Below are 23,488 nucleotides of genomic sequence, written 5' to 3'. Positions count from 1 at the left end.
AGTGACCAGATGCGGGACAAAAAACTGGTCGACGCGTTTCAAACCCCTTTCAATTTTGTGGGGGTTCTCCTCAGGACCGGATTGGTTCTGAAACAATAAAAAAGGCTGGCTTAAGCACGTTTGTTCAGGGCATGAACAAGTAAATGAAAAAAAGAAAAAAAGAAAAAAAGAAAAAAAAAAAATGGATCAACTCCCTGTGTCCAACTGATGCTCCCTACCTTAATCCAATAGTCAAAAGAACACAATCAATGGCGGGCAGATGAATATCCAAAGTGGAATTGTATTTCCCAATAGATGTGATCACAGCAGCTGTGTGAGGGAGAAATAATACAAGCGACAGCATTCAATCTAGTGTCACACCTTCCCAAATCATTCGTTCTGCTGATGTGGGGGAGGAACGGGGAACGTTTAAACTTACCCGCTGGCGAACAGCTTCGAACTCGCTGATCCGTCAAATAGTTTATTGGGCGGCCGCTCCTTTGCTGCAAAATGGAGCGAAATGGTTGTTTAGCTGACTGGCGTTGAGCACGCGAGCATGTTGATTCTAATAAAAGCGTGACAACATACCGATGCGGGAGCAAGGCGTCAGTCCTTCTCCTTAGGTCTCCTCCCTGAGCCCCACGCTGTTTAATGTTTATATGCAGCCTCTGGAGAAGATCGTTCTCCCCTTTGGTGTGCGGATTGTCACCTACGCTGACGACACCCAACTCGTGGTCTCTTTGGACCACGAGGGGGGTTCGTCGAACTCCTTGGGTCCATGTCTGGAGGCTGTAGCTGGGTGGATGCAACTTTCCTACCTCAAGCTCAATGGGGAGAAGACCGAGATCATGGTGCTTGGCAATTCCTCCCCTACCTCCTTCCTGGATGATTGGCCTCTGTGTCTCGGTACTCCCCCCCCTCCTAAAGAGCAGATAAAGAGTCTGGGAGTCTGGTTGGACAGAGCGCTAGACTTCTCGTCCCAAGCCACTATCACTGCCTCGGTATGCATAGGGCTTATGAAAATGCTCCGGAAAGTGCTCCCTCTGCTCCCATTCCAGGCGAGGAGGGTCATGGTCCAGGCCCTGATTCTCTCCCGCCTGGACTACGGAAATGTTCTATATCTTGGGGCCCCGGCATCAGTGACAAAAAAACTTCAGGTCACTCAAAATTGCGCCGCCCGCCTACTGTTTAATATCCCCCGCTGGCAGTCAGCGAGAAATGCCCTGAAGGAGCTTCACTGGCTTCCAGTGGCCTCAAGATCACTATTCAAGGCCATGTGCATTCTGCACAAATCCCTCCATCAAACTGGCCCGGCAGTACTGTACCCTTTAGTACAGCCGTATGTACCGCTTAGAACCCTACGTTCAGCTTCACTGCACTTGGCAACAAAAGTAAAAATCAAGAGAGCTCGATGGGGCGGCCGCTCTTTCACCTATTCAGCGGCGAAGGCATGGAACTCCCTACCCCTGTCCCTCAGGAAAAACAGCAACCTGATGTCATTTAGGAGAGAACTGAAAACCCATCTGTTCTCAAAAGCGCATTAATCTTTCCCTGCAGTCGCACACAGAATTCAGTCTCTAGCGCTGCGAGGCCTTTGGGTGGTTATGCGCTATATAAATGGAATTTTCAATTCAATTCAATTCAATTTCTTAGGTGGTGTGCATGTTTCAGATAAATAGGATCACGCAACATAAATCGCGCATCCGCAGGGGGGTGGAGAATGCCCCATTAGTCAACCATTGGACCAAGTGTAAGCATGAAAACACAGATTTGCGATGGACAGTTCTGTCCAAAATTGAAAAAGACCCCAGGGGCGGTGACGCTGATGCCAAATTGTCACAACGTGAAGCAATGCTTATAATGAAATTTAACACCGCCACGCGGGGATTAAATGAAATATCTGAAATTTATAAGCCTAATGCCCAAGCCTGACTAGCCCATTAGACTGCTTAGTCCACTCCAGCCTCCGTTTGAATTCCTTGTCAAACCATCTCTGAACTACAAGTCCCAGAAACCCCGGTCCTCCATTATCAACCAGGAAGTACCGAGGCAACACTTCCACTCGACGACTTCAGCAGTGTGAACCATGCACACCACCTAAGGAGAAGGACTGACGCCTTGCTCCCGCATCGGTATGTTGTCACGCTTTTATTAGAATCAACATGCTCGCGTGCTCAACGCCAGTCAGCTAAACAACCATTTCGCTCCATTTTGCAGCAAAGGAGCGGCCGCCCAATAAACTATTTGACGGATCAGCGAGTTCGAAGCTGTTCGCCAGCGGGTAAGTTTAAACGTTCCCCGTTCCTCCCCCACATCACGCACGAGCAGAACGAATGATTTGGGAAGGTGTGACACTAGATTGAATGCTGTCGCTTGTATTATTTCTCCCTCACACAGCTGCTGTGATCACATCTATTGGGAAATACAATTCCACTTTGGATATTCATCTGCCCGCCATTGATTGTGTTCTTTTGACTATTGGATTAAGGTAGGGAGCATCAGTTGGACACAGGGAGTTGATCCCCTTTTTTTTTCTTTTTTTCTTTTTTTCATTTACTTGTTCATGCCCTGAACAAACGTGCTTAAGCCAGCCTTTTTTATTGTTTCAGAACCAATCCGGTCCTGAGGAGAACCCCCACAAAATTGAAAGGGGTTTGAAACGCGTCGACCAGTTTTTTGTCCCGCATCTGGTCACTATTATCATTTTGGAACAGTCGTTGCATTTATTTGGGTTCATAAGACATCTTTTGACAATTACAACTATAATAGATCGCAGAAATATGAAAAGAAACATTTTCCACTGATTGATCGACCGATGCTTGGACGCATTGTTTTCTTATTTACAGTTGTTGTGAATGGTCTGTGTGTGAATGTATGGCCAAGTGTGTTTGAAATTGTGTATTCATCTGTTTGTACATTTTGTATATAAAATCTGTTGCATTTTGTATTTTGTATTTTCCATGCACGACGAATAGTGTGCCAAAAAAAGAAAAAAGAATGCTTAATAAAATAGAATAAACTTGTATGTTGTTAAAGAAAAATAGGTTGTTTTTGCTTTAATCAAAGCAGCCTTTTTTGAAATTTATCAGTCTATAAATTGACACTCCAGTATTGGCTCTTGTTTTGTTTAATAGTATTAGTTGGACTCAGCCATTCTGAGTAATGAGTCAAGGCCCTTCCTGATTCTTTAACTATTTTCTTATTGTCAGGGGTACAAAGGAAGGGGCAGATTTAAGCCCCTTGCGGCTCTTTTGCTCCGTTCTTGCGTGACTTTTGTGACGCAGCAGCTAAACAAAAAAGGGTGCCATGGTGCGGCGTATAATATTATAACAACGTGACGCATTTGGGAGATGCATCCCGTTATAAAGCCCTGCGCCATCAGGGGGCGTTCCGGCGCAAGGGAGGGCATTCCTGCGCTGGAACACATCCTAAAAGTGGCTGAGGGAAATCTACAAAATTTCAATCAGTCACCTTTAGGACAATGATGCGTCACACAAACCCTGCACCTGCTTGATGCAGACGTACGGCTTGACCCAGCATTGGGGAGATAGGGTACCCCAGAGCATTGCTGGAGCTGCGCCATCGTTGCGACGCAACTCCAGCAGTAAAGCTTCGGTGACGTTTTGGGCCCATGGTGCGCCGCATTGCAAATACGGCGCACCATGTTTGGTGGTGGTAGCGGGCCGCACAATTAATGGCGCATCCCTGCTACTTTGCAGAGATGCGACGGTAATTGCAATTCTGCCCCTTAGGGGCATACTTACTTACGCGTTCTGGCGCATCTTCAGAGATGCGCCAGATCAAATGCGTCACGCAAAACTACCCTTGCGACACGGCAGATGCGCCTCATTTACAATGTGGCGCGCCCTGGCGCAAGGGTAGGCACTTGCGTGACGCATCTCGTCACGTAAGAGCGGCGCATCGCTGGAGTCACGTCGCCAACGCAATGCAACTCCAGTAATGCTCAGGGCCACCCAATACTTAACATGCTGTGTCAGTCCTTACGCCTGCTTCAAGCAGGCATAAGGAATTGAATTGACGTAGCAGCGTCGCAGAAGTGCCTGCGTTAAATCTTGTAGATTTCACGCAGGCAATTTTGCGAGGCGCACAGCCGCCGGACCGCCCACCCTGCGTACTAGGAACGCACCCATTGTGGTGCAGGCCCATGGCTTTATAACGTGACGCATCTCCCTAGATGCGTCATGCTATAAATGACTCGCAGGGATGCGCCACGTTTACGCCGCTGTTGCGTCACGCAAGGCAACGTAAACGTGGCGCAAGGGGCTTGTAAATGTAATTTGCCCCCTAGTGTCTAGCATTACGCAGTTCTGTAAAGTACACTCATACATAATAGTTACTCAGGCCAATGAGACCACAAAATAGAAAACAAATAAGCATAGTAGCAACGCCACTGAGAAGGAGAGCAGTGCACCTGAAATGCACAGAAGATTTTGAAATATAATTTAACTACAATGTAATCGTCATCAGCGGCATTATTGGCTTGCTCCATGTAAAAAACAAATATTTGCAATACAACAACACAGAGCAGGAGAAAACATCATAGTAGTGAGTGATGAAATGGCTACTACTACTCACCAAGCCCGGGGATCTCCAAGCCGAGCTGGTCCAGCAGGTCCCGCTCCCGGTCCAGGAGGTCCGTCCAGCGATGGGTGACCTGGCTGTAGGTGCGCTGGACCCCGTAGAGGTGGGATAAGGCCCAGCACACCTTATCCCACCGCTTCCGGCGCTCCCGGATGTTGTAGCCGCCGGCCGCGATCCTGCCGCCTCCCGCGATGGTCCTGGGCAGGCGGCGCTGGACGAAGTAGACCAGCGCGCCCACTTCCTCCGGGCTGAAGATCTCCCGTCGCATCACCTGCTCCCCCCTCAATCGACCGCATGGTGTCGTGGCACGGGGTCCAGGACTCCTCCTCCCCGCCGCCGCTGCCGCCCTCAAGTGCCTGGGCAGCTTCACGGCGCCTGGCTTCACCATGGTCTGGGCAGGTAAGGTAGGAAGTAGAAAATTAAGAAGGAATAGGATAGGGAAGAAGAAAAGAAAAGAGTTTAAAAAAGTAGTTTAAAAGTAAAGAAAAATAGCAGAAAAAACAAAAATATACAGCTAGGAAAAGAGAGGGATAGATAAGAAGCAAAATCGTTAAAAAAAAACTGAAAACAAGCAAAGGATGGCAAAGATAGCAAGAGGATTAAACACCATGCCCAGACACAGGAAATGAATGAAAAACAAGATGTCCGGCGCCCGTTCACGAGCGCGAAAGTAAGTTCGCACGAGATTTTCCTCGCGATCTCGTGCGAACTTGTACTCGCAATGCGCTTACTGCGCGAGATTATACATAGCGGGCGGAAACGGAAATACGTCATGCAAACAAAATGGCCGCGCCCGTACTCGACCTTGGGGTAAATTCGCGTGTTGCGCTGCAAGCAGCTCGCGAATACTGCAAAAAAACTCGCGAAACAACAAGCCGCAAAAAAATATAAAGCTCATTCGCACGAATTGGCGGCTTCCGCGGTCGGTTTCGCACGACGCCGCGCCCCGCGAATAGCGCGAAAAAATCGAAAAATGATTTTTGCAAAAGCAAAAGCAATGAGCAGGTGCAAAAGGTCAACCTCATGATTTGTAACGATTCCCTGTAGTGCTTCCTGAGGGGGCCCTCCAGAATTCGGTTGCCTGCTTGCAACTATTGTGTGACCCTGCTCTGACCTTAACTGTATGCCACAAAGGTCCTGATTTACAGCTAAGGGAGCAGACAAGCAGGTGCCAGGCTGGAACTTCAAATTCAGTGACACATTAATTAGCCCCTAATTCATTATTGTCAGTTGGGGCAGGGCAGGTGTTGTTAATAAACTAACCCCAAATTAATTCATGTCAGTTCAAGCAGGGCACGTGGGCTTGCTTTCCCCCCCCCCATCTTCTACAGTGATGATGAACCAGAGGGTGGCATTGATGTAACAGAGGGTGGCATGGGTCAAAGAGAGGGTGGCAGTGGTGAAACAGAGGGTGCTGGGAGGCTGTGATGATGAACCAGACGTAGAAACAACATAGTCGCGACCGTTGCGAGCCAACAAGTAAGTTCGCAATTGCGAACTAGTACCAAATCCTCGCGAACTGGCAGAAACACTTGCGAACACAAAAAAAAAAAAATCGCGAGAATTCGCGGATTTTGCGGATTGCGAGTTCGCAAATCCGCTAAATTCGCGAACGCGAGATTCGCAAAATTCGCCCATACTTACTTGGAATGATAATCCACAGCCAAAATTAAATACCTTGACAGTTCAGGGAGAACATTATAGGGCCCAGAAAAATCCAAACCCACTTTTTCCCAGGGTTTTTCTGGGAACTCAGTGGGATGCAAAGGCACTTTAGGTAGTCAACAACACATACGGAGAGAATAGGGTCCAAGGGAAATATTTAAAGACCCAGACACAGTTATAATCCCTAAATCAGTACACTATATATTAATAATAACTGTGGGTCTACAGAAACTCAGAACTCTGTGTTCAAAAATGTGTCTAATCTACTACAAGATACGCTTGAACCCATCACTGTGCGATATGGATACCCATCAGTTACGCACTCTGGACCGCCCTTTTTGTCATCATTTGGGCCAGTCTCAACAAGTGGTATGTCCACAACGTACAACTTGTACACTTAGATAGTGGTAACTGAAAAGCAGTGCACAAAAAATGAGTGAAAGTGAGTAGTTAAAAATGGATAGTGGGTGCAAAAATGACTTTAATGAGAGGCAATCCACTTCCAAGATTAAAAAACGTGAAGTGCACCTATAATTGCCGGCATTGGGTCCCTCTTGGAACCTTTATCGACGTTTTTGGATATTTTTCTGCGACCGTTGGTCAAACTGATGCCAACATACATCCAAGATACGAAAGATCTGCTGAGGACTCTGCCCAACATCGAGTTCAACACCAATTTGGATATTCTGGTATCTTTTGATGTAGAATCCCTCTACACCTCGATACCACAAAATGAGACACTAGAGGTGGTCAAAATGCTACTACAAGAACAAGCATGGGACTCCATTACCCCGGTATCCTTCATCATGGAACTAGCCACCATGGCGATGAAAGAAAACTTTTTTCGGTTCGAAGAGACAGTGTTCCTCCAGACATCAGGGACCAGTATGTGCAGCGTTTTTGGCCCCGTCTCTAGCAAACCTATATGTTCATAAGTTCGAACAAGATCGTGTACTATCATCCACGAATCCCTATTTACCATCGATAAGGTTTGGAAATGCTACATAGATGATATTCTGGTGGTGTGGCGTGGAACTGAAACAGAACTAAAGGCCTTCCATCTTTGGCTGAATAAACAGAACTTGTTCCTTCGCTTTACGATTGAGCTTTCAAAAACTACCCTGTCATTTCTAGACCTTCAGATCACGGCTACCTCAGGAGGCTTGGTGTCTGAATTATACAAGAAACCCATGGCGCGAAACTCATTGCTTCAATACGACAGCTGTCACCCGAAGGCGCTTCGGGACAATCTGCCCTTCGGTCAGTTTTTGCGCATTCAGCGCAACTGCAGCACAAGAGAGAGTTTCTGTAAACATGCGGGAGAACTTGAGCAATGTCTCAGAGACAAGAAATAGCCCAAGAAACTGATCCGAGACTCTAAAAAAAGAGCTTCGAACAACAATCGTGAGTCTCTATTGAAAGTGACCCTCCCAAACCGAAGAATGAAAGGATAGCGTTTGTAAATACCTTCAACACACAATCCAATGGCATCAAAAAAATCGTAAAACAACACTGGAGGATCCTTAACACTGGCCCGGACAATCTTCCAGAACCTCTATTTGCATACAAAAGAGGAACAAGTATTAAAGATCAGCTAGTGCATACGAGACCAGGACCTAAGAAAGTTAATCAAGTGGGAACTCTATGGGATTTGCCACCGGTTGAGGGTCACTACCCATGTGGGAATTGTGCTGCATGTCCTCAAACAACCCATTCCACAAGCATCGACATAGGGACATCGAGACGTTGGGAACAAAAACAATTTACTAATTGCAATAGTTCCAACCTCATCTATTTATTTATTTATTTATTTATCGATTTATTAAGCGCAGTTGCTGCCCAGGGGCGTCCAAGCGCTGAGTTTAGACAGAGACGTGACGAAACACAGGAGGAGCTAGAAAGGCTTCCTGAATAGTATGGTTTTCAGTTTTCTGCGGAATGGGAGTAGGTCGGGTGTGGATCGAAGATCAAGGGGGAGTGCATTCCACAGCCTGGCGGCGTTCAGTGAGAACATCCTGCCCCCGGACCTAGCTCTCTTTACTCTGGGTACCGCTGCCAGAAAAGCACCGGTAGACCGGAGGTTCCTATTAGGGTGGTAAGGGGTGACAAGGCTGGTGTTGATTGCTGATCCAGTCTTCCAAAAAGCCCAATGTGTGATGCACAGAGCCTTGAATGCCACTCTCTGTCTCACAGGCAGCCAATGTAGGCTTTTCAGTCCCTGTCTAACGGACTGAGACCGTGGAAGTTGGAGTATGGTACGTGCTGCGCAGTTTTGTACCACCTGCAGCTTTCGGAGAGTCATCTCAGGCGCCCCCAGGTATAGGGCGTTGTTTGAGTCTAAACGGGACTGGATGAGGCCTTGTACCGCCACCTTCTTGGCATCTAGAGGTAAAAGTGGAAGGACCTTCCTCAGCGTTCTTAATAGGCCAAAACAGGTGGCAGACAACTTGGTGGCCTGAGTGGAGAAGGAGAGTTTGTGGTCTAACCAAACTCCCAAGCTCTTAACACTGTCCTTGGGGGTAGGAGGTGCTCCTAGACCGGCGGGCCATAAGGAAGAGAAGGGTAGTGGTGAGGCTGGGCCTAGGAGCATAAGTTCAGTTTTTCCCCCGTTCAGTTTGAGGGAGGAGTTGGTCATCCACTCCCTCACGCTCTCCAGGCAGTTCAGCAGGCCGGCTGAGGCTTGCCCACCGTTCTCTTGGGCCAGTGAAACCACTAGCTGGGTATCGTCGGCGTACGACACGATTTTAATGCCGTACGGTTCTACTACCCCAGCCAGCGGTTTCATGTAGGCGTTGAACAGTACAGGGCTCAACGATGAGCCCTGCGGAACTCCACAGCTAAGAGGCTTGATGGTAGATGTTATGTTGCCATCAAAGATCTGGAAAGATCTGTCGGCCAGGAAGGAACTGAACCACCTTAGTGCGTTTCCCGAGACTCCGATGTTCTGGAGACGGTTCAGCAGAGTGGCATGGCTGACCGTATCGAAGGCAGCACTTAGATCAAGGAGGATCACTGCCACTGATCCGCCCTGATCCAGTATCCTTCGAGACTCTTCGGTAACTGCTAGCAAGGCGGTTTCAGTCCCGTGGCCAGGTCTGAAGCCTGTCTGGGAGGTGTGCAGTAGGGAGTGATTCTCCAAAAACTGGACCAAGAGGGCATTTATGTGTTTTTCCAGTACCTTGCCAGTCCACGGGAGCAATGAGATGGGGCGATAGTTGGAGTGATCGTTAGGGTCCAAATTAGGTTTTTTTAAGAGCGCCCGTACAGAGGCTTGCTTCCAGGCAGTGGGAACTGTGCAAGTGGACAGAGATGAGTTTAGCAGTTCCAGGACTACAGGGAGGATGGCATTGCCTGCCTGCATCAGGATTTCTGGGGGGGCTGGGTCGCGAGGGGAGCCCGACTTAACCTGGCGAGCCACTTTCTCTAAGGTGACAAAGTCCAGGAGATGGAAATGATCAAGAGTCGGCTCAGTAGTAGACAGGCCTGAACAGGGGAGATTTTCCGAATTGGGTGAGTCGGGCACCTCATGATTCAGGGCCATGGCTGGAAAGGTGGAATATATGTTCAACACCTTGTTGTGAAAAAATTCCGCCAATTCATTACATTGCTCCTTGGTCTTGGTTAGAGGGGGAGCAGTGAGGACATTCGTGCATTGCTTTACTATGTTAAAAATTTCTTTAGGCTTTGATCTGGCTTCCAAGATTTTGTCGGAATAATAAGTTGCCTGGGCTGCCTTGACCCCTTCTTTATAGCTTCTGATCGCCTCTCTATAGGCGGCCTTTTTTTCCGGAAGGAAGGCTACGCGCCAGGCTCTCTCCCGTTGCCTACATCGACGTTTTAACTTTCTCAGCGAGTCAGAGAACCAGGGGGCTGATGTCTGCGCTCGCTTAGAGGACGATTTGCGAAGAGGCAGGAGAGAGTCTAAAGAATTTGTGATCCAGCTAACATAGTTTCCATATGCCAGATTGGGGTCTGAGCAGGATGGCGGACGGGTAGCGTCTAGCTCAAGCCTCCAAAGGTCGCCGGGGAGTTTTTTCCAGTTTCTTCTCATCAAGGTTTGGGGGGATAGTTGGGGGGTTTTATGGGTGGACCAGGTAAACGGCACCAGGTAGTGGTCTGACCACGGAAGGGGGATAGGTTGGGCCGTTATTAGATCCATACTATTGCTGAAAATAGGATCGAGAAGGTTCCCTTTTTCGTGGGTTGGGGCTGTAACCAACTGGGACAGTTGAAGGGCTTCGAGGTCATCAATTAACTCCTTGGCAGAATGGTCGGACGGCGAGTTAAAGTGCAGATTGAGATCTCCCAATACTGTATAACTAGCCGCCGATAGAGATCTTTTTGCTACGATCTCTGGTAGTGCTCTAAGGAATAGTTTTGCAGACTCAGGGGGGCGATAGATCAGCGTACCAGAGAAGGAGTGGTTGGCGTTGAACTCTATACAGAATTCCAGACTTTCACAGCCAGGGATAGTGGATGTTGTGGTGCGGCAGTGGTACTGGTCCTTTGTAATAATGGCCAGCCCACCCCCCCTCCCTTCTGGTCTGTCGAGTCTAAAAATGTGATAACTAGCTGGTAAGGCTGTAACAATATCGGGCTCGGATTGGGTCGTAAGCCATGTCTCTGTTAAAAAGAGCGCGTCTGGCTTGTGCTCCTCAAGCAGCATGGCGATTTGTGTGCAGTGCTTGGGCAGTGACCGGCAGTTTAGTGCATACATACAGTATTTCGGAACAGCGGCCACTGGGTTATTCCGGAAAAGATGTTTACAGTCTGGGCAGCTGGGGGGAAGTTCTGTAGGGACGTATATATGCGTGCACTGGGCAGCGACGTTTCTTCCTATGCTGTGTAGGGCTGCCGAGCTATATGGCCTGCCTTGGGAGGTCGGTGAGCCAAGGAATATGGCCCCTGGTCCCATCAGGTCGCGGACGGGCGCAGACGGGCTTGCCTTTGGCGCGCCTTCGGCGCACCGCCGGCGCGCCCGCTGCGCCCGTCCGCTGCGCCTCTGTAAACAGCACATTCTCAAATATCCGATAAGGAGGGCGTGACCTAACTCGGTGGGCGGAGCCCGGGAGGTCGCGGCGGTTGCCTGCTGACTGCTTCAGCGCCTCACTCGGCTGAGCAGCGACACAGAGCAATCAGGTGAGCAAAGTGCAATTAGTTTTAAAACACAGGTACAAATCACGCAATACAATTTTTAAAATCAACTTTCAAGGAGGTCCCTCGCTCTCGGCTTTCCGCCTCAAGAGCTCTTATCTAAGCAGCGCTGACACCAGGGCGCGCCTAGATATAGTAAAGGGGGCGTGGCCTAACTCGGTGGCCGGAGCCCGGGAGGTCGCGGCGGTTGCCTGCTGCCTGCTTCAGTGCCTCACTCGGCTGAGCAGCGACACAGAGCAATCAGGTGAGCAAAGTGCAATTAGTATCTATCTCATTAGATGCCCTTGTGCCTTACAATACGTTGGGATGACGACGAGAAAAATTAAAGTAAGGATATCGGAGCATAAAAGCACGATCCGATGCAAAAAGCAAGCCACTCGCCTCACCAATCATTTCTTGGAGGTAGGACACGCACCCACGGATTTCTCTTGGACCGTCCTGGAACAACCACGGATCCCCCCTCACGTCACCGACATCACTAAGCATCTCTTCAAATTGGAGCAGAAATGGGTGTATCGTCTCAATATAGATAAAGATGGTCTTAATGAAGACATTCCCTGGACCTCATTATAGAGTGATCTTTGTTATTATTTTTTGTTCTCCGATACCACATCTCTGCCTTGAGCTGACAGGCTGCCAGAATTTTTTTGCCTCATATGGCGTAAGATTCCATATACTAGCCTTAGGAGCATTGAGAGATCCTCTATATAAACTCTGTTTTCTCCACTGACATAATCATATTGTTTACAACACAGTCTATACATCGAATCATCGATGTTCAGTGATAGACCGATCCACTTGGGACTGTTTCTATGTCTCCGATAATACAATGAGAGAATAAATAAGTATTATCTATCGGTGTAAGCAGTACTGATTGAAGACACTACGTCTCTTGGCCTGATAAAACAAAAACAAACATAAAACTATAACCATAAAAAACTATAACTGATGAAAGCGCTTCCAATTAACATAGTGGCAAGATTAGGGATTGGACCTACACTTTCTAGCACACAAGTCTATTACTCATCTCGGAAGGTGGTGTCTGTGACGCTAAGCATGGTTCCCCCGTCTTTCGAAATTGAAATGCCAGTACATTATAATATTAAATACTTTTGCTGGCTATGCATTATTAAAACTTGCTTCAAATACTCGACATGATTTATTGGTCGGAGTCGGTTTTTATTCCACCATGTAGTTTCCCGACTACATTTCCCATGAGCCCATCTGATGCATTGGAATGACGTACGCAGCCCTCGCCGGCGTGTATCGGCGCATGCGCATTAGCTCTGGTACGTTATTGACGTTTCTCCCTCAGCTAGAAATACGGTGTGTAAACATTTCCCGGTGCCTCCCCGAACAGCGCAGATGCCTGACTGGAGTACGGACGGAAAGGTATGCCTAAAATCCCCTTCGTATACTGGATTGCGCGCTAACCCTCGATGGTATTGTGCGTTTGAGCTGACCTTTGCAGCGTTGCTGTAATATTAACATCTTTAGATACCAGTTCGGCAGTGGGCGTTTTTAACATCTAAAACAATACTACTTTACCCGCAATGGTTAGAAATGTTTTCCTGCTGGTTGGAACACATCTAGTGAGCATTCTGACAAAACAGAACTAGTGTAAGGCACAATAAGATGTGTTCATTACCAATGTATACAGGATAATTGCAATAGGTTGACGGATCGGTGACTGTGATTTGGCGGTTGCTATGAGGATTTTCACTATTATTTTTGTGGTTTTAAAATAGAGCGGTGCCCCTATTTCCTGAGCTGTGGCCAGGTGAGGAGCGGCGCCGGTCCCTCAAACTCTAGGTGAGTGAGAGGCACATCTAAATAATAAATGGTTGGGCAATGTACTTGAGATATATAAGTACACAAGTAATTTCAATTGTTGAAACTCAGGAGTGATAACTTCCATTAATGTGTTGTCCCATTTTCTCTGTTTTCTTCTATATGTGTCGTCTGCACATGATTCCTCTCGCTTGTGGAAATCAGCTTCTACTAAACAGGAGCATTGAGAGGGCCTACTCAGGTGATATCCCAATATTGATAATTTCTATTATGCACGCACGCACCTTTTTAAGCAGTAGCAAAATATATTCCTGGTCCTGAAGAAGCAGGTGATGCACTTAGTATCTGTTAACTGCAGAAACATGTCGACCTTTCCATACATGCAGTAGATATTTGTTTAAAACTACTGTTATTTTGCATTTCACGTTTTTTAATCTTGGAAGTGAATTGCCTCTCATTAAAGTCATTTTTGCACCCACTATCCATTTTTAACTACTCACTTTCACTCATTTTTTGTGCACTGCTTTTCAGTTACCACTATCTAAGTGTACAAGTTGTACGTTGTGGACATACCACTTGGTGAGACTGGCCCAAATGATGACAAAAAGGGCGGTCAAGAGTGCGTAACTGATGGGTATCCATAACGCACAGTGATGGGTCCAAGCTTATCTTGTAGTAGATTAGACACATTTTTGAACACAGAGTTCTGAGTTTCTGTAGACCCACAGTTATTATTTATATATAGTGTACTACTTTAGGTAGTCTCCAGTGTTTATCAGACACTAAACACTCCTCACAACCATCAATCAAACTCCTAACTTGAGTCTCCATTGCAGGCCACCAGTAATGTTCCTTAAGTCTTATGCATGTTTTAGATACACCCAAATGTCCTTCATGAGCGACCTTAATTAACGCATTCCTCAAACTGACTGGAGGAACACATTTATCTCCTCTCAGTAATAACCCATCCTTAACAGAAATTTCATTAGCTAGAGCTGTTCCTAAGTTCACCAGATAAATCTCTTGACTCGGGCCATTGGCTTGAAGAATATTCCACCACCTTGGACTGGACAGTGTCATTGGAACATGCAACCTTCCAACCATACTCTGAAATACTTGAGCTGCAGTTTTCAATTGCATCAATAACTGCAACACACTCAACTTCATCTTCATCGACATCTTCCTCATCATCTTTTTCCATTAACATCCTAGACAAAAATCCACTCTAAAAATGTTACCTCCTTGTATATGTTTTATATCAAAATTATACTCTTGGAGTTTTGAAATTAATCGGAACAATCTAGCGGACATGGTATTGCTGGAAGCTTTACTAAAAGTAAATGTCAGAGGTTTGTGGTCAGTCAAAATCTCGAATTTGCGACACCAGATGTAGATTTTAAATTTCTGGGACACCCAAACACAAGCTAAAGCTTCCCACTCTATTGAGCTATAGATTTTCTCAAAGAGTTTAAGCGACCTAGAGACAAACGCTACAGTTTGTTCTTTTCCATTCACTCTTTGACTGAGTATTGCCAATAAACCATACATGCTTGCGTCAACTATGATAATAGATGGACAGTCATCACGAAAAGCATGCAATGCCTGTGCTGACATTATCAGGTTTTTCAACCTTGCAAATACAATATCCAAATCTTGCGACCACACAAACATTTGGCCCTTCTTCAGGAGACCCTTCAGAGGCTCAACAATTTGAGCATTTCCTACAAATCTGGCATAGTACTCAACTAAACCGAAGGGGGTTTTGCCTCTTCTAGAGCCCTAATGACTGAAAATGTAGGTTTAATACCTTCACAGGAAACAGTGGGAACAAGATAATCAAGTTCCTTCACTCCAAACTTACATTTGTCTGTTCTTACTGTCAACCCATGCTTTTCCAACATAGGCAGCACCATTCTCCGTTGCTCAGTAAGTTCCACAGAATCTTTTGAAAAAATTAGAATATCATTCAAGTAAGTCTGAACACCTTTCAGACCTTTAAAAATTGTATCCATCAGTCTTTGAAAGACACTATCTGCAGACGCTACTCCAAAGGGCAGCCTCAGAAACTTATAAATACAGAAAGGTGTGACAAATGTTGTAAGTTCATGAGATTCCTTAGCTAGTGGAATCTGATGATATGCAGATTTTAAATCAATTAATGTAAACCACTTCGCACCCCCATAATTTGCTAAAAGTACATGAATCTTGGAAAAAGGGTGACAATCTATTACAATGTTCTTTTTTAGGCCTTTTAAATCCGCACACAGCCTAATCCCCCCTGACTTTTTCCGTGCGACCACTATTGGGGCCACCCACTGTGAAGACTCAGTGTATAATGCCTTGCAAACACAAATCTTCCAGCATGGATCTTAAATTCTCCCTAGCACTTAAGGGAACAGGTCAGACTTTATGCACCACAGGTTGAGCGTTAGGAAACAGTCTTACCTTGTTGCACTTTTTCTTCCTCAGCTTGTTTGCGCTTATTCTAATGTGTTTCTTTCCAACAAAATATTCGGAGATTCCGAAACAACTTTTTGAAGCCTTGCTATAGCCTCCAAATAATTGTTCAACTGCCTGTCGCCAGATTGGCCAGTAGAGGAGGAATAGGAGGCAAACTCGGAAAAATCTGTTGTGCTGCCAAACCCAGACTGTCAAACAGAAGTACGAATTTGCGTTCAGGTGAGTATTCAGAGGCATCAATGGCAATTAAGTAATTTTCAAACAAACCAAACTGTTCTAGCCAGGGTAAGCCCGGTTTGCCTGGTTTTGTCACAAATGGAGGAGGTTGAGTAATTTGATGGAGTGGAGTAGCCATGGAGAAAAAATAAATAAATAAATATTTACTTATTTAAATTGTAAAGAACCATTAATTACTTTACAATAAATATGAAAACTGAGAATAGTAACTGGTTGTGGCTTAACTGAAGGTGTGCCCATCACCGAGATATGCAAAGAAATAAAACTTGCAGAGCAAAATCAAGGTGTGCGCATCACCGTAACTGCGCTCAAAAACACAAACTGTGCCCAATGGGATTAAGGTGTGTGCATCACCGTGATGCGCGAACAGTATTAATATAAAGAACGAAGTCCAGATGATTGTATCACCAAAATAACATCCAATGAAGCACTCTGCCGAATCGGACAATTTCCAATCCAAAATGGCCGCTCGAAGTCCTCATATAGCGTGAATGCGTCCAAAAGCATGTGACTTCCTTTCACAGAATACGCTGTATCTGCCCATGAAGATCCTCTGCGCTTGACACTTAAGACAGGTGAGCACCTAACTAAACTGATGCGTGCAAGGTAGGCGCGTGAAGCAGCAACCAGCGGCACTGTGAGCAAAAAGCACCGGGGGGTTAGCTTTTGTCCCAGCCTTAATTAAAAGAAATTGATCCTAGGCTTTAAATGTTCTCAGGCATCTCCGGCAACTGAAAAGCTCCAAAACTGTTGTAAATAGGATCTTGAGACTGGCACGTGAAGTTCAAAGAAAATGTGGCTGAAGAGACTCTCCGATCCCGATTGTCACCAATATGTAGTAGAAGGATTCACCAGAAGACATCTTTTAGTTTCATCAGATAAGTAGTTTATTTGTATGAATTTCCAACCAAGGCCAGGAGCAGCGCATCCACGGAGGTTCGATCTTCAACTGAAGAACCGATCGAACCTCAGAAGATGCACACTCTAAGCTTGTGAACCATTAGAACATTAGGTATACAATACCGAACACTACACATGTCACCACAGCAATAAACCTAATTACAAACCCACTACACCGTCCATTTTCACCACCGGAAATGTGTTCCACTCCAAACTGATACTAAAGAAGTTTTGTCACCATATGCATGATCCTAGGGGAACAACACTATCGGGTATTTCAACAGTCACTAGGGGAGTTGGGCATTAGTGCATAGATAGTCACAAAATACCTCATATGCTTCACTCCAGCTGTGGTATTCTTCTGTAAATATGCAGCAGAACTGTAGCTCGATGTAAATGAAGGTTCATAAGTCACCAAAACAGCTGCGTGGGTTCCTCCATGTAGCCATGATCATTGCCACAATTGTGTACTAACGAAGCTGACACAAGATTGGTATGCTGGTTATTTATTTGCTACATGGATAGCAGAGCCAGGAGGACCAGCTCTGTCAACAGCTCCAACTGGAACCTCTTGGCTCAACACAGTTGCTAAGAGACCACACATTCTAGAGTCTAAGCATCATCACAAGATTAAAAGAGAATACATAAGATGCAGTACAACATAAAAGTACTTGAATATAACTCTTAACAACAAACAATAGTGCCATACTAGAATCACATAGGTCTTAGATACATATGTCTTAGCCATTCGTTATGAGAATAAGTATAATCAACATCTATGTCATAGCACGCAACAGTTATCCTGGCAATTCCTCTACAGCAGAGACTGGAGAAAGAGGTTCCAAACACAGCCCTATGTAATCCGGCCACCTCTTCCATATTTTATAATGTTTCTGAGGACACACCCTCGCCGTAAAGACGGGGATCTCCAGACCCATAAAGAAGTCAAGGCCCTTCTTCCATATTGCGACTGGTGGCAGAGACTTCTCCATCCATGCCCCGGCGATATCACACTTAGCTAGCCTGATGCCAAGAAAGAGCAGATGGCACATATATCTATTGCAGCCCAGTACCTCAGTAATGTGGAGCAGGAGCAGTTGTGGCGCAAGCGGGATATTCCATCCCAAAACCTCTGACAGGCACGTGGTCACCCCCCTCCAGGACTTCGATAAAGTTGTGCAACGCCATATCGTATGAAGGAAGGTACCCTCAGTGGCCCCAAAAAACAAGCATTTGGGGAGGCGATCAGCCCAGCGCGCCACAGCTTGTATCTGGTAAAATAAACCTGTTGCAAATATTTTAATTGGATAAATTGCTGGCAGTCCACAATTACCATGCTGAGTGGGGACTTCAGCACCTCCACCCAAACATCTTCGTTGAGGGGGCCCACATCCATCTGCCAGGCATCCTGAGTCTTATTTAATGTAGTAGGAGGGTTGTTTAGGAGTGTGCAATATATTTTGGTTATCTCCCATAAAGACCTTAGCCTCTATAAGGTTGGCATCAGGTATATCCACTTGTTGTGTCTGATACAGGGAGAGGGCATGCTGAAATTGGAGATACCTATAAAATTGGGAGTGGGGCATTGCCTCCCATCCCCGAAACCCAGATATTTGCGCCAACTCTGACAGCTGGCTATTATGCCACAGGGTGGTTTCTCTCGTCAATTTACCCCACCATCCCTTTGTGCGAAGGACACATTTCCAGATCATGAAAACCGTTTGGGTTGCAGCTGGCAATGCCCTAATCGCTGGACCAGAATATAGGACCATATGTAGCGATGCGCCTCCCAGAAGTCAGCGCTCAACCGCATACGCCGGAATCCTCCTAGCTCCGTACCACCAGGGATTGAGGACAAGTACATGTGAGGCCGTGTGATAATCCTGGATATCTGGGGTGGCGATGCCCTCACAATAGGTGGACTGAAAGCAGGTCCTCAATGACACAAGCGCTGTGTCACCCCCGCTGTAGTGTTCTCTGTTCGCTGTTCCTTTGACCTTTCCCTGAGTGTCCCCACACTCCAGTACCAATCACCAGGTGGGGAGGAGGAATATCTGGCCATTCAGTTTCCCCATCTTAACATTCAAAAATTAGAGTGAGAATGGACACTTGTAACTGCGTTGACGCAGTAGTGTCCAGAGATAGGTAATGACCCTCAAAAATATTCAAAACCTCTTTAAAAAGAAGCCTACTCCCTTTAGTAACTTTTAATAAAAAATTGGGTGAGGGATGTTGTTAAAACAAATAGGTGGGTATACTGTTGGATCGTGGTACTAGATCCTGTTATACCACTTAGAAGGCGGTCAACATGTTTCTGCCCCACCATGCCCTGCCGGGTCTATGGGGCATTCATCAGGACTTTAAAACAAATAGTACTTACACTATTTGTGTAGTAATTTAAGTGGTTTCTATGTAGCCACTGTGTTTCTTTTGGGGAAATGATGTACCGCTGTTGATTCTCATGCGCGTAGCTTCAGGGGTTAAGAATACACTGATCCCAGGCCGCTTGCAGTGTTTCTGCGTCTTGTGCTGGCTCTGCCCCCGACACTACTGCGTCAACCAGAGGTTGCCTCAGGCTTGAGGCTTGCATACAGTACAAATAAGAAACCCAATGATGATGCAATAACGCATGTGTATAAGCGGAGAATCAAGATATACCGCTAACGATCTTACCATTGCGTATATGAGGGTTTTTTAAAAGAAAGATGAAACCTAGGTAACGCAGTTACAAGTGTCCATTCTCACTCTGATTTTTGAATGTCCCCACACTCCCTCTCGGTCCCATCTTCTCTGCTTTTTCCCACTGCTCCATCATGTCTCCTTTTGTCTTTGGTGTCATGAGGTGTCCTTCCATCATCAGTCCCCATGGCTACTAGAATGTTGCTTCTCTGTGTGCTCCATCTCGGATTTCCCATTAGGATCCTGGATCTCCTTACAGGGACCCATCCCCACTCACAAAGGAAGCATACGCAATACCTACCATGGTGACTCAGATAGCCCTAAATTGAGTAGGAGGAGGTAGAAAACTATGACAGGGGTTAATGCAAGGGGAGCAACCACACAAAGAGTAAAGGGAATGAGAGAAGTCTTAGGATGACACATGATATATAGGTTTGCAATTAAGAAGAGCAGTGGGGAGAATAAAGGGGCTATAGTTGTAAAGTGAGTGGATGTTGGTGCAGGAAGATGGTTGTGGTTAGGAATAGGTTTGAGTTCATTTATAGAACAAACCCCTCAATGGGTAGTCATGGAGGCAATTCCATTGCAGTACTGTGGGTCTATCTGTCAATTTAGTGCCTTCCACCTCAAGAAGAATCTCTCTAACTTTTTTTTCTGTCAGTATGCTTCTATTGGACTTGAACCTATATCATCGGGGGTGTCCTAGACAGCAATGTCTGAGCCTCATTCTATTAGGTCTCTCTCATATGTTTGGGCCCGCTGAGATCATCATATGATGCATGTTGTGCACCTGCACTATTTCAAGGACTGGGCATTTCTTTATTTGCTGGTTGTTCTCATTTGGTCCTGCATGGGACTAGCCTGGGTCATCTTCATATCCCAGAGCTGCATGTCAATATGCGTGCCCTTTTGGGTAAGTTTGCAGTATCACACATGAATTCCAAGCATGAATGTACTATTGTTCACCCACCTTTTTGCCTTCATCATTCACAAAGTCGCTCAACCATTGCCTCAAAATCTTTGTTAGCGATATACATTGGCAGCCCTCCTTCCTCATGGTGGGCTTCTTTGCCTCTGAATTTGTGTACTAGATCGTTGAAATGTTCAAATTTGGAGATCAGCTTGAAGGTGTTTCAAGTAATTATTTTCAATAACTGGATTAAATTTTCTTTTCCTCAGGGTTCTTCAGTATTCTCCCTTCATTCATGCTGCCATCCTCTCCTTTCAGCCTTTGACTTGTTAGACCTGTCAACCTTGGGGTGGTCCTACCCAAAACCTTTGGCCTGCCTCCTCCATTTGTGCTGACCTTGTATTGGTTGACCTTTGAACTCTACACACTTTTCCACTTCTAATCAGTGAACATGTGTGTGTGCTCACTCCTTAAAACATGGTAACAATGCCATATACCAATTTGGCATATTTAATTTACTCAAAAGTCCCTAGTAAAGTGGCACTGTAAATTAAATCCTACTAGTGGGCTTGCAGCATTAGTAGTGCCCCACATTTAAGTAGCGCTTAAGTAGCCCTTATATGTCTCAGGCCTGAAATTGAAGCCTGAGTGCAGCTGTAAAACTGCCAATTCAACCTGGCAACAGAAACGTTTTTTCCAGGCCCAAACATTCTTTTTTCATATATATATAATTTACCCCTAGGATAGGCTTGGTACAGCACAGAGAGCAGATTGCAGTGCTTTTAAAAAGTTGGACATGTACTTTTTAGGTTTTACATGTCCTGGTATTGAAAAATGCTTACATTTGTTTTTCCCTACTTCAAGGCCAACCCCTCCCATACACTAACATTGGAGTTACCTTATTACATTTAATAAGCTGCAATTTCCAAATGGGAGTAGGTTAAGAGTTTGTGTTTGGTATCTTTCGAATTGTAATGAAAACTCCTAACTTACGTTCAAGTTGGGGTTTTAATTGCAATTCTGCAAATGCCACTTTTAGAAAGTTATTTATTAATAATGATTGGGCATCCCAGTCTAACCATGCGAGGTTGGGTAGAAGAAAATATTGAGTCAGGATGCCTATGAGGGATTTTGTTTAGTAAGCAATTTCGTAGTTTACAACATTACTAGAGAATGCCCTAATGGTAGCATCAAAAGTGTACATTTCCAATGTAAATTCTGGAAATCTACAGTGAATAAATCTCAACAAAGATAGGTGTGTTCATTTTGTATCAGTTTATGATCAGACGAACAAAGTTAAGGATACACATTTGTCTCATATACAGAGGTGACAAAAAACAGTCATACGAAGAAATGTGTCCTAGTCACTGATGTACTGAAACCCATTTCAAATAATAATCGTTTTCAAGAAAATAACCTAAACATAGGACATATATTAACTATGCAGAAAACCTCTCCTGCAAAATGGAATATGGGTTAATGCATTGACGTTTCGGTCTTTTATGTTGTCCATCTATAAAACCATCTTCAGGATATGAAATACACAAGAAGAACAAAGACAGTTTAGAAAGTAGATCAATAAAAATATTAGTATCCACATATGTTGTTACCATTAGAGGGTTGTGTCTGCAATCAGTGAGACATATTGATTCGCTCTTCACCGCAATGTGTTGTGTGTCATTAACATGCTCTGTATATCGCTGTCGACAATCACAGTGTCTGTATTGCATGTCGTCCACACTTATAGAAAGTTGGCATTTCCTGCCTTATCTATTCAGTGCCAGTAGCCTGTAGCTGGGTTACAGTTACAGGACTGGGTGTACCTGGCACTTGAGCTTTGTGCATTCATCCAAGACAGCAAAACACAATAGAGAGCTTAGGTGTGCCTAGATGGGCCACCACTGACAGTATTGGAGGTAGAAGCCGGGCGCAGTTCTACTTACACTTGAAAAGGCTGTGTCCTGCCTCCACACAAAGGGGTCCATACCTCCTGTAGTTAGTCCGGAGCTAGGAAAGAGGAAGCACTACCTGTGGACTTCAAACAGAAAACTCTAGAAGCACAACTAGGTATAAATTCTCGACCTCAAACACCCACCCATCAGTACACTTCTGGACCTGTCAATACTCTGCCTGGAACAAGGTTTGCTGTGATGCTGAAGGAATGCCACTCTGCCGCCCGGCTGGATTGCCGCCTTGCTGTGTGGCTTTCTTGCCTTTTTTGGAGGTGGACGTGTTATTCCTGATGGAACCCTGGCTTCATGCGGAGTCAGGACCTGATGTCACACATGCCCTGACTTCTGACTATTACTTATGTTGGAGAGGCTGGACTGATAGGAACAATATTACTTAAGAGGGAATTAGATTCTTCCATGGACCCCCTAAAGTTCTCCAATTGCAAAAGCATGACCTTTGCCACTACACTGTCCCCGACGTTCACCTTCTCAGGTGTGCTTTTCTACAAGCCGCCTATCCCGGGCCAATGTATCCAGGCCCTGCCGATATAATTGCCAGTCTGGCAGTCAAGAAACTAAATTTTACCATATTGGGAGATCTTAACGTACACCTGGAAGAGGCAATAGGCTTGCAAGCCTCCAAGCTCCTTCAAGATCTCTCTGCTGCTATTCAATTATCCCTAATAGTACCTGCTCCTACTCATGAAAAAGGCAATTTCTGCTCAATCCTATTTTCACTAATGACCCTCATCTAAATATGCTGGATCTACTCCCCATAGTGTGGTCTGGCCACTTCATGATTCCCTTGAGCTTGAACACTCAGTGCTCACCCACATTCCAATGACCAATCACCTGTGGATACCACAGTTGAGTCTGGACTTGGGCATGGACCCTCAGGAAGCAAATGTTAAGGTCACTCAGTGAATCCAACATTTGCTGGTTCAAGTTATCCCTATAAAAATTCAGACTGTACATACCAAATACAAACTCCCCCCTCAGTACACTCTCCACCTACAGACACTAAAGAGAGAGTGTAAAAAAGGCAAAAGGAAATGGAGAAAAGACTATGGTGAGTTAAGCAAATTAGATTATCAAGAAACTCTGAAGAGATACCACTGTCCGATGTCCCTGCTATGAAGTAAAAAGCAATTGTGCTTCT

The sequence above is a fragment of the Lissotriton vulgaris genome, chromosome 5 (genome assembly GCF_964263255.1).
Source record: "Lissotriton vulgaris chromosome 5, aLisVul1.2, whole genome shotgun sequence".
NCBI classification, from domain to species: Eukaryota; Metazoa; Chordata; class Amphibia; order Caudata; family Salamandridae; genus Lissotriton; species Lissotriton vulgaris.
Note: the sequence above shows the minus strand (reverse complement) of the source record.